General features: G+C 43.3%; 1 long non-coding RNA gene across 1 annotated transcript; it reads left to right on the top strand.

Annotated features, from left to right (window-relative positions):
• The first annotated feature begins 350 nt into the window (after positions 1–350).
• LOC138924088 (uncharacterized) lies at positions 351–5,523 on the top strand. Its single transcript, XR_011438712.1, has 4 exons — positions 351–563; positions 1,188–1,243; positions 1,632–1,694; positions 1,864–5,523. It is a non-coding gene; the product is annotated as an uncharacterized lncRNA (long non-coding RNA).
• The last annotated feature ends 4,293 nt before the right edge of the window (positions 5,524–9,816 follow it).

Raw genomic sequence — 9,816 nt, 5'->3', positions numbered from 1 at the left:
TTCCACCAGTCTAGAATCACAGCTAGATTTGACCTAAGCTCCAGTCTATTCTGGGCCAGAAATCTGCCCTTTGTATGCTAGAGAAAAATAGTGGCCCAACTTCACCAAACTTTAAACTAGTTTCAAATTTTAAAAGTTGCTATTTAGTAAGTGATTACTTGTGTGCCAGACACTGTGCTAAGCTTTTTAAATTAATTACTTCCCAGCAATCATGGGACAGAATTACCATTATTAGCACGATCCTTGTATTTAGCTGGCTGAACACCCAGCCAGTCAGCGGCAGAGCCACGCCCATAATTGCTGTGCCATGACATCACCCGGCTGTAGGAAATAGCACAGGGAAGGTTCTCATCATAAGCTAAGGTAGGCTCGGGAGGTTGAAACTGCAGGCCAGTGTCCAGGGGCAGGAGCCTCACTTTCAGCACCCTTTGTCCTCAGCTGCGGAGGTGGCAGATGCAGCCATCCAAGCTCCAGGAAGAAATGGCACCGTGACTTGTGATACGCTGACACTCGGCACCTGATGAGTTCCAGATCTTGCTCAGTGCAACCCTACATAGAGAAAGGTAGCCTTGCCACTCTATAAGAATTGCCAGAAAGTTCAGACTCAGATAAAACTCTAACAGGGATGGTCCCCCGCCTCGTGCTGGATGAGAGTTTCAACTCTTCTTCCAACCAGTCAGCCTGGGGAGACTGGATTTGTTTTTGTTACCGGGTGCCAGTAACAGGTAATAACACCAACTTGTGATTGACCTCATCCAATTGTGCAAGAGCCTGACTTGCTATCTCATTACCTCCACACAATGCTTTCCTGGTGTGCAGGTAAATCAGGGCGGCCGCCATCCCCCATGCAGGAGATTATTCATTCCACCTCTGGATTTCGGCTGGGGCCTCTTCTCCCTGCTAATTTCAGCCCTTAGAAACCTTCCTGACTTTTCACACCCAATCCTGGTCACACCTTCCTGGTCTACCTGGATGTTTGTCAAGCAGGCTATTATTTTGCTCATCAGTGTTTTAAAATGGCCTCTTTTGCGCATTTCGTTTCCCTAATTAGCTCAGAAGCTTCTCAAGGACAAGGATCATATTTTTTTTATTTATTTGGTTTCCCATCCACCACTCAAAGCATTCCCTTTGTGCACAACAGGTTGTCAGTATACCTTTTTTGACCGACTTTTCTTTCTTTTGTCCAGCCTCCAATATGAGGAAGAACGTCGCACAAGGAAAAATTGAAGAGAATAAGTGAGAGGTCTGGCATTCCAGCCTTCAGAAAAATAGATGATTCTCTCTGGCATTTTCATGTGAGCTTGTTGATTGCCAATCATCTTTCACTCAGGCATTAATTACTTTTGAAAACAAACAGAACTAAGACTCGTTAAAGAATTTTGTGTGCCAGGTTCTTTACATACGTTATTTCAATGAATCCTCACAACAACCATAAATAACAATAAACGTTTTTCTTATTGTGAAGATGAGGAAAATGACTCTAGGATATTAAGTAATTTTCCCAAGGCCTTCTGGATTCAAACCTAGTCTAATTCCAAAACCTGTGATTTTCTTCTCAACTACACAGCCCCCAGTTCCGCCCCAGGGTTCACTTGTGCATCCCTTTCATTCCTTTTCTTTTTATTTGACAGGTTTATCTGCAAGTTGCTTAACACGGACTCCAAGGGAGACTGATAAAGCCCTCATGGAAAAAGGTAGCAGGGAAGTGGGAAAAAAGAACAAAATTCTCTAAGCTCCTGCTGTATACCAAGCTGGATGCTCGCTTCTTTATACATGGTCATTTATTTTCTCTTCATAATAACTTTGTTACGCAAATGAGAGACCAGAGGCTCAGGAAGTTACATGACTTGCCCATCTTTCTAGGGTCCCACAGCAAGTAAGTGGTGGAGTCAAGATCCAGCCCCAGGACCATCTAATCCCAAAGCACAAGCACAGAACTTCTCAGGAAAAGAGTGAGATTCTACTATTAAAGTAGTGGGCTCCAATTTCAAAGTTTAGGACCCTGTCCCAAACATGTTGTCGGGCCCAATGGGTACTGTGTTGGTCTAATGGAACAAGACTCTGAAAGCCATGGACTTCTGACATTGGTGATGTCAGGCCCTTGTTGCGATGTGGCTCACTGAAGCCCGTGGAGGAAACACAAGAGGTCACAGCCCCAAACCACACATCCAGCCATCCTCTGGGGCTGGTTGCCCATAAATAGGGTGCACCCACCTTTGTGTGGTGATCGGAGACACCAGAAATCACCAGTCCCGCTGAGCAAGCTTAAGTTGTCTGCAGACCATGTCTCAGGGAGAAGTCTGTGCTTAACCATCCTTTGGGTATGGGGCACACTGGATCAACCTTGCTCACATGGGATAAAAGAAATTGTTTTGGGATTAGAGGTATAGTGGATATGCGTTACTTTCTCCACTCAGCAGTCATTCATTTGCTTCTGGCAACACCCCAAATTTCCTCTGAACCCTACCTTCCCCTGCTTTTGGTAGCTTGACTCCCTGTGACTCTAGGGGTAGACAGGTGACCAGGCCCAGCCAATCAGAGTCATGTGTTCCCTTCCCCATCACAATATTGTGTCCAGATGAGCATGTGACCCAATGAGATGCAATGAGACTTTTGCTTGGACTGTGGGTAGAGGGGCACGCTCTCTTTCCTTCTGGGTTTGAACCTGGCTTGGATTTGCCAGCAGCCATTTTACCTCTGTGTGGAGCTATAGGATAAAGTCACCACGGAGCAAAGCAAAGACAGTGTTCGGACTGAATGTTTGGGTGCCTCTGAATTTATATGTCAAATCCTAATGCCCAAGCTGATGGTATTAGGGGATAGAGCCTTTGGGAGATGATTAAGTCATGAAGCGGGGAGCCCTCATCAATGGGATTACTGTCTTTACAAAAGAGACCCCAGAGAGCTCTCTCGTTCCTTCCACCATGTGAAACCACAGCGAGAAGACAGCTGTCTATGAACCAGGAAGCCAGCCCACACCAGACACTGAATCCACCAGTGCCTTGATCTTGGACTTCCCAGCCTCCAAACTGGGAGAAATAAATCTTTGTTGTTGAAGCCACCCAGTGTGTGGTGTTTGTTACGGCAGCCTGAATGGAGGAAGACCGATACAAAATGAAGAAAGTTGTATCCTAATGGCCTTGTTTGACCCTTGAATCCAGTCTGTCCTGGACCTTTCAATTCCCTGAGTTAATGACTTCCCACTTTTTGCATCAGCCACTTGGAGTCTATTTTCATATCACTTGCAAGAGAAAACGTCCTGACAACGGCTTTTCAAAAGAGTCACTCTCTCTTGAGACTTTGGGACCTCAGAGTTCATGACAATCTGAGAACTTAACTTTTTTCTTGCCTTTGCTTAACTGTCTCCTCAGCAAGGCCTTTCCTTACCAATGTATTTTCAGTTGTGACTTCTTCCAACCCAGTAATCTTTGTCCCCATTCTCTGCTGTATTTTTCACTTATCATCACAGGATGCACTACTTATTTTCCTTGATTGTTTTGCTCATTATCTGTCTCCCATAATTGGAAAGCAAGTCATAAGGGCAGGGAATTCTTTTCCTTTTTATTCCTTCCTGTATCCCCATTGCCTACATCGATTCTGGCACACGTTGGGATCTCAACAATGAGTGAGTGAAAATTTGGACAAGCAATACAAGAAGGGACTCCAGATACATCAAAATCTTCCCAGAGCCTTTGGACTCAGACAGAGTTATGTTCAAATCTGGACTCCTCTAATTACTGGTTACTTGATGCTATGCAAATTACTCAGTCTCATTGAGATTCAGTTTCTTACCTAAAAACAGAGTGTAATAAATTTCTACTCTCAGGATTAGCATGAGGTTATAACATCCAACACTTGCCTACCCCATTGTAGGCTCTCATTACAGGTTGTATACACATGGGGAAACCAATTAGAATGAGAAAGAGAGCTCAATCAATTGATACCTTGGAAGATCTTGCTCATCTTTTATGAATCCATGATGGCTGAGGAACAACTAAAGATGCATACTTGGCTCAGTATGAGAACCAATATCTTTGGTCCGTTATTAGCATGCCCACCTAGATTTAGAATGGCTGATCCAAGAAAGACGATGACTTTTTGGATGGTATGGGAATTACAGTGAGACACAGGTGATAAATTGCTGGCCCCTGACAAAAGATGACATGACTTTTATTATCACTTCTTTAGCTAGTTTGTGCCCCCAAAAATTCATATGTTGAAGGCCTAACTCCCACTGTCATGGTCTTTGGAGATGGGGCCCTTGGGAGGTACTTAGGAATAGATAAGATCATGATGATGGGGACCTCATGATGGGATAAGTGCCCTTATAAGAAGAGACACCAGAGAGCTTGCTCCCACGTGAGGAGATAGCGAGAAGGCAGCCGTCTGCAAGCCAGGAAGAGAGGTCTCGTCAGAACCTAACCATGCTGGCACCCTGATCTTGGCCTTCTAGCCTCCAGAGCTGTGTGAAGTTAAATGTCTGTTGTTTGAGCCCCCCAATCTATGGTATTTTGTTGTGGCAGCCCAAGCCAACTAAGACACTTAAATACTTTCTTCCTGTCTCATTGCACACATAAAAAATGAGACTCTATGTGATAAAATAGTAAAGTGAGAATAAGAAAATGTCAGGACCAGGGGAAGTGGACATTAGCATAGGAGGTATAGATGAAGGGGAAGAGCAAGTAGTTCATAAGGTAACACAGATTTCTAGCACTGACTTGTGAATTCGGCAATGAGCTTCCAGTCTGCCAAAGGGAAAGAGAATGAGAGAGAGAGAGAGAGAGAGAGAGCAGCATTGTAAGATCAGCAAACAACAGACTCTCATTGGTTTAATGTCTAGGGATTTAGAAACTTCTAGAGTTCAAGGGCAGCACCAATTATTTCGTATTATATAAAGTATGACTCCTTGACTCCTTTATTAGGTGATTGAGGCCTTCACAAACCTGCCCAGATGAATAGGTTCAAATGAACACATGGAGCCTTCAAAGCAATCCTTGAAAAGCTATCCACTGGGCTGCCACCCTCTGCTCATCACATTTAATGAAATGTCTCTTTTGGTCTCCCCTTTTGAACTGGTGGCAACTTCTTTAAAATAGACTCATGCCTTTGTCCTCTGAGAATGGATGTGATTTTTTAAAAAGCTCTCACTACGGAACCCTTTAGGTCCTGTGCTAGGTACCTCATGGACCTTCTCTCTAACCACCGCTGCAACTCATTCTCATCATTGTGAGGATGAGCAAGCCGCACTCACAGAGGTTAAGTGATTGACCACAAGCTCCCAGCTAATAAGTAAAACAATTGGAACCCAACAGGCTCTTCTTTCCTTCCATCAGTGTTTCTCACACTTTATTCACTCCTTTGCTCCCTTCATGCTCTTTGTCTTACTATCAGAACATGGATAATTGTTAAGTGTTTTTCAATGAATTAACTCACTGTATTTTAAGTTTGACTTTTCTTTGAGCAATATGCATGAAATTATGATTTTGATGTATTTATTGTATATACACTTAATAAACATTAAAATAATTATGTAGCTGTTAATGTTTTAATTTAAAAATATGTGAGTACCACCCAACATATCTGACTTCCCACTAAGGGTATCCATATTCAACTTTTGGAAAACGCTGCGCTATTTTCAGAAGTGAAATAAGGTGGACAATTCATTGAACAATATCGTATGTTGTTGTCATTTGGGGTTCTAAAGTAACAAGACCACTCTTCAAGCAAGCATCATCAACTGTCTCTGAAGGCAAAAAATAAAAAAGGCAGAGACCCAAAAATATTTTGAATAGCTACAATGTTATCACAAGACAAGTGGCTAAACTTGCAAAGGGTCTGCAGTGAAGGAATCCAGTCATTTAGATAAATACGCTTATGTATTTCTACTTAAAATAGACATTTCTTAACAGTTATACTTCAAGTAATGCCATGAGTGGAAATTGCATAAGAACCTTTGGACTTTGTTGACAACTGTGAGCAGACTAACGCCAAATCATATTTAAACAAGACCTCAATAGTGCACCACGATGAAACAGAGGTAATAAGGTTAATTAAGTCTTTATGTCCTATTATATACCTAGGGAACCCAATATCCTTAGGTTAAATAGCATTAAAGATAGAAGGGCGTGTGGTGAGCTGAATTTATCCTTAGTGTATCAAGGAAATGCTCTTCTTGGGTTTTCACTGGTTGATTTTAAAGTAGATTTGAGCAGTAATCCCAAGAGAGGAATCTTTTGATCTACCCAATGAAAGAACAATCTCATTAGTACTAAAGCAAGGAAGACATCATTCATGCATGCAGCCAGCATCCATTGGGTGGATGCCCAGTGATGCTAGATATTGTGTTGGGTTCTGAGAAAGACGTGGCCTCTGCCCTCAGGGAGCTCATAGTCTAGAGGGGCGGACAGACAAATTGAATGTAGAATAATAGTGCTATATTCTGTGAGCCCAGAGAAAAGGAATGAAGTCCAGCATGAGGGAGCCAAGGAAGCCTTCTCAGAGACGAGAAGGGGGCAGAAGTAAGTGCTTAAGGATGAGGTGGAGTTAGTGATGAGGTAATTCTAGGCAGAAGGACTAAATCACATGGAATCAGGGACCAGGTCATTCGTGATAAACGAGTGATTCAGCATGGATTAAGAGAGAAGAAGGGGAGAGTAAGTTGAATTGGAGATGGACCAGATGATGACAAGCCTAACTAAAAAGTTGATCCTAAGAGCTATAAGAGCCATTTGAAGGTTGTAAGCAAAGGAGATTTGGGTTTCTTGACAGTGGCTGCCAGGAATACCCTGTGAGGGCTGCTCATCTCCATTCTTGGGACTGGCCCCGGATGCATTTGGCACCAGAGCAGCTGCTATTACTGACTGCTGGAAAACAGGGTCTCTCTGGCATGGAATTCAGGCCACTGTAATTACAGATAATGGGCCTCAATTTGCCTGTCAGGAATTTGCACAGTTGGCTCTATCACTGGAATTTGAATACTTTACGTCCTGCTTGTGCACCAAAGTCAGACAGCAGAAGTGGCCACAGTTTCCCGTCAACTTCGTAAGTTGACCTTGGAAATGGCCCTGTGCCTGTCTGAAGCAGTGGCCCTTCCTTGAGAAATGGGCTTTCCCTGAGCAAGACCATCACCCCAGAAAAGATGTAGAGCCACATCCTCAGGCACTAGGTCTGGGAAGATAAGGGAACAGGACCTGGCTGTTACAGTGGCACCATGGCATTGTCTTGGAGTCCATGGCTAGGAAGGACTATGTCCATCCGGGTCCAGGTCTTTAACCCAGGCTGATATACCGTCACACTTCCCTGCCTGCAACCAATTAAAAAAAAAAGTGCCTTGAACATGACTGTTTCAGCTCCGCTTAAGGCAATTGTCTCAGAAGCTCTTACTTCATTACTGCTTTTGTTTTTCATGCCCGATTCTGGTCCAAGGTCAACCAGTTTTGTTTTCTACCATTGTAGTTTTGTCTTCTGTTCTTGTCCCAGCACTGACCCCTCTATTTATCTATTTTAAAAATATATTTATAGTATTTGACCATCTACCAAGTAATGTTCTAAATGTTTTGCCTGTATTAACTCATTTATTCCTCATAGCGAAAGGATGTGATAGGTACAGATAAGGAAGCCATTATTATACCCATTTTACAGATGAGAAAATGAGGCAGACAGTAGTGGAACTCAGCTTTGAACCAGGCAGTATTGCTCCAACGTCTATGCCATACTTCACTTGAACTTCATAAACTTCAACTTGTCTTTCCTTAACACCTAAGATAATTTTTTCTAAGAACTTTCTTTGCACTAGGCACTTTACATATGTGATCTTCTCTAATCCTCAAGATAACTCAGAGATAGATACAGATAAGAGAGCCAAATCCTAGTGATTTAAGCATCTTGGCCAAGATTATTCCAGTAGTGAATGGAAGAGCTGAAGGCCACTGAGCCAGACAGAGCTCTTCATCCCCGTTTTCCACTGCTTTCCCCCAGGACCTGACTTCCACCTATTGCCTGATTCTCTCCTATACTGACTGCTTTGGGTATTATCACAGCTTGAGTCAGTCCCTGGGACCCAACCACCACAATGCTAGACACACCCCAGGCCCCGCTCCAGGGGAGCATACAACAATCTACCACAATCTCTGAGGAATGAAATTTAAACTTGCAATCTACTCTGTGAGGCCACATTCTCACTGCTTCAAAGAGCCTCCTAATAAAACTGGCTGTAACAATTATGTTTACCATTTATAAAACGATTTCTAAGGTGCCAGGCACTTTCTATACAATAGTTCTAACCATCATGACAACCCTATGAGGTAAATATTATTATTGCCGTTCTACAGATGGCGAAACAGAAGTTCAAAGAGGTTATGTAACTTGCTCATGATCACACACTTATTCAGATATGCTGACTGCAAAATCTATACTTTTTCTACTATGTCTTGCTTCCTCTCTTGTGAACTAGATCTGGGACAAGCCTTTCCAAGGGCTGGGATGAAAGATTGAGGGTGGAAGAGAATAGATTTCAGGTTGGGTTGGTGGGACATTTCTTTGTTTTCTTTTTTTCTTCCTTCCTCCCTACTGCCTATCCTCTCTTTTTTCCTTCCTTCCTCTTTTCACTTAAGGAAAATGACACAGTGAATAACAAAGCCAGCAGAATCCCCAGACTTGGCCTCCTGTCACCTTTAAAATCCAAGTTCCACCCATGCACAATTATGACTGCTGACAATAAAATCCCAGCCCAGTGTGAATCGGCGTGGACAAAAAGCAAAGAGGGCAGGGCTGGGCCTTGGTGCTCAGAGTTAGCCCCAAACGTATGAGTCAGAGAAATCTCAGAATAACCTCCTGCCAAGTCAATCCCCAGGCCAGGACTTGTCAAGGTGCAGCTGATTTCGCAAACTCCAGAGGGCTGTAGTGGACTGCCCTGGGGAGAAAGGGCAGTTCTACTGGACCTGAGAGAGATGAACTACGCAAGTCATTGGAATTGTGGTCATTAACTAAACCTCATTGGTGCTACTGTGGCTGGAGACAGTCCTGTAGTCACGTAGGTGGAAGTGTACCTGCTTCATTCTGCTCTTCCCTGTACCCAGCCACTCAGTAAAGGTGTGTATAATGCATCCAAAATGGAGGCACAGAGTTTTACATAGTATTACATAATATCGGCAATGTGATGGAGCCAAAAATGAAATGTCAATAGAATGACCACATGCTATACTGAAAACAATGGCATGGGTTTGTAGAGACTTAAACAAAATGGAAAAGATTTGTCACAAGTTTGTCCTTGGGCCAGGTCCTCCCCATCATCTCTATGCCCGTCTCTTTCTCTGAATCCGAACTTTGTGAGTAAATCTTGGAAGTCAGAGAGGTCAGGATCCCCTTGTGCTCCAACCCCAGACAGATCTAGGCTCCTGCAGGTCTCAATAATCTGCACTTCTTTCTTTCTCCTTACCCAGAATCTCCCAGAGAAAGAAGAAGGAGTTATGCATCCATGCTATGTGAAAAGAGAAGAGGATTTTAGAATCAGAAAGGTCTGGAAACGCATCCCAACTCTGATGCCTCCTGGCTGCATGTGCTTCGGGCAGCTTATTCATCAGCAGCAATGGAGGAAATAAGACTATACTGAGACGCCTAAGTTGGAAGAGTTGAGAAGGTTAAATGAGAAAACACGTGATGAAGTATCAGGACACCTTACTGATTTCTGTATTATCGAGTTCTTTTGAGAGCCGTAGCACCATCTATTCTTCTGAACACAGGACTCATTGATCAGCAACGCACTGAAGGGCATTCTGGGATACTCTGTGTTCCAGACGCAGAAATGGACAATTCACT

This window comes from Equus caballus, chromosome 1 (genome assembly GCF_041296265.1).
Source record: "Equus caballus isolate H_3958 breed thoroughbred chromosome 1, TB-T2T, whole genome shotgun sequence".
Classification (NCBI taxonomy): domain Eukaryota; kingdom Metazoa; phylum Chordata; class Mammalia; order Perissodactyla; family Equidae; genus Equus; species Equus caballus.
The sequence above is the reverse complement of the archived record's forward strand: the minus strand, read 5'-3'. Positions and strand labels throughout refer to the sequence as shown.